Source organism: Myotis myotis, unplaced genomic scaffold (assembly GCF_014108235.1).
Source record: "Myotis myotis isolate mMyoMyo1 unplaced genomic scaffold, mMyoMyo1.p scaffold_m19_p_1, whole genome shotgun sequence".
Lineage (NCBI taxonomy): Eukaryota > Metazoa > Chordata > Mammalia > Chiroptera > Vespertilionidae > Myotis > Myotis myotis.
The window spans coordinates 67,328,983-67,331,806 of NW_023416313.1; positions in this window are offsets into that span (position 1 = coordinate 67,328,983).

Genomic DNA, 2,824 nt, shown 5'->3' on the forward strand with positions numbered 1-2,824 from the left:
TTTGGAATATTTTTGGAATTTGATTTTTAAAATACAGAAGACCATACAGGAAAACATACTTTTGTAGACACACTGTCATATAAAATAGAAAAATGAAATATATAGAATTTTCAGATATTACTATTACTAATATAACAAATAGGTGAACATATTTCTTTTAAGTTTTCAAAAGCATGCTAGCAGTTGCTTTTCATGATAGTGAAGTCATCTTATTTAATACTACTACTACCTGGACCCTGAGTCTTGAAAAGGTCAAGCCATGCTATGAGCCATGTTTAAAAGTAAATCAAATCAGAGTGATACTGTTAACTCTTAATCACTTTCCACTTGAGTAATAACTTGCAATCATAAGGCTCTTTTCCACAGAGCCTTTTACTGAATAATCTACCTCAATTATAGAAGTAGATGGCAATGCCCCTCTCATAGTTCCTAAGTACATTTCTAATCTTCTCTATTGTGAAAGCAGTTAATGGCTTATATTCAGGAATATGACATGAATGTTAATAGCAAGGGTCTGGGAGATAAGTGACTAAATCCTAAATGAGTGGTTTTGTTGGAAACATTCCAAATCATGGCAGAAAAATATTTTTTTTACTTGGTGTATTATGGCCATTTCATTTTTGTTACAAAATAATATACTGCTACAAATGCTTAGTAAAACAGTCACCATATTATTGCATACTAGAGGCCCTATGCACGAAATTCGTGCAAGAGTAGGCCTTCTTTCCCCTGGCTGCCGGCACCGGCTTCCCTCTGGCACCCAGGATCTGGGCTTCCCTTGCAGCCCTGGCTTCATCCGGAAGGTCGTCTGATCTAATTAGCATATTATGCTTTTATTATAATAGATGAAGTAAGGACAAGTCATCCCTTTTTCATCATTATCAAATATTGTTAAATTTCTTCATGTGACACTGAGATAGACTCTATACAGTTTTATGAATGTAGATTCTGAACTAGTCAAATTGTCCATACCTTTTAGGACTATTTTTATTTAAACATCATTATAAGTCTCCTCTTCCATTACAAATCCTCAGTATTTGCTTATGTTTTTGTAAAAGGATTCTGGGTATATTCGAAAGAATATTATTCTGGGTGTCAGATAACTGGGTTCAGATTTACTTTGCTATTGAAGATGTGTGATATCTTTGGAAAATCCCTCCATCACTTTTGAATTTCTTATCCCTATAAGACCATTTTATCTCAGCTTCAAGTCTTTCTGGTCAATAGCAGGCACTCTAATCGACTATAAGCATAGCCCTCCTCTCTTGGGTCTGGCCTGTTCTCTCTTTGGGCTAGTCTATTCAACAGCATTTGCAAAAACTCATCTCATGAGAATGGCAATAATCTGCATTTTTCAGTACTTGGCTCAATTTCATCATCTCAAACTTTAAGACTCAGGTTATAAAGAAGCTCAGTGGTAGGATACACTTCACATATTCGAGTTCCAACTTCAACTCCCTACTTCCTTAGAGTTCTAAAGTCTGTATTTAATTTCTTACCATTACCTTTATCTCTCCTAAAATGTCATGATAAATAACTTCTACTGACTATGCTTCTAACTAGTTCAGTTAAGTTTTTCTATTCTAAAATCTAAGCTTTTTCCCTATTTTTTACTTTTTTCTCAATGATGTAAAATGAGTACAGAATTTTTGAGCTAAGGAAACTCTTCAGATGTAAACCTATGTGTCCCAGAATTTCAAGAATAGAAAATAGGAAGTGTTTAAGATTTTAATGATAATACTGCAGGAAAGAATGATGATGAGAAGGATGTAGATAACAAATTATCTGCAGTTAATATATTAATGTTATTTTTTTAACTTAAAAAGTAACTCAGAAGAGTTACATATGGTTATGCTCCCATAAGAGTAAGGACAAACATTAGCCCCAGAGATTAATTAATCTGTAAAATCAACATTTATCAATTGGGTGTTCACTATATGTCAAGTACTCAATCTATGCTAGATCCTGTCTGAACAGAAGCCCAAAAGCAGATAATATAAGGCAGACTTGGAGCAGCAAGAAAAATAGTCTCTTGTAAATAGGTAAGTAAAATAAAAATCTAACATTAAAAATGGGAGACAACAAAGACAAACTCTTGCTCTGAGTAAGTTATTTTTATTTGCCTGTATCATCTCATCAGCTTCTCATATCAATCATTCTACAAAGGTCTTTATTTTAAAAGCATAAGTCACGAAAAAAACTAAGATGGCGGCATAGGTAAACACCGGGAAATTGCTGCCTCCAACAACAACTTCAGAAAAACAACATAAAGACAAAATGGACATCATCCAGAACTACAGGAAAGCTGGCTGAGTGGAAATTCTACAACTAGAAGGAAAGAAAAGCACACTGAGAGCCAGAGGAGCTGCGGAAGTAAAGTGCAGAGGTACGGAGGCTCGCACGCGCAGAAAGGGACTGGCACCTGAGGACGCGGCTGTCTTTTTGAATCGGGAGGGAGTCACAAGCTCCCAACTGCTCTGAACTCCGGTTCCGGGAAGTCTCTGGGGACCCAGGACTCATACGGGGAGAAACTGGACTGTCTGGCAGCGGGCAGAACTCGGAACTTGAGGTCGGCTTTCCCTCAGAGGTGCTTGCAGCAATTACCGGGACACTGAGACACGCGGCCCCTTAGAGCAGGGCTGAGAATCCGCCATAGCTGCTTGCTCCACCCTTTGATTCCCTGAGACCTCGCCCCACCCAGGTTGCGGCAGAGGCTTTTGCATATGAATGCCCCGGCCCTTTGCAACCTGAAAATTACCTAACTGCAGCTGGGCCAGACAGACCCAGAACTTCTAAGAGAAGGCCCAAGGCCCCACAGCGGCTT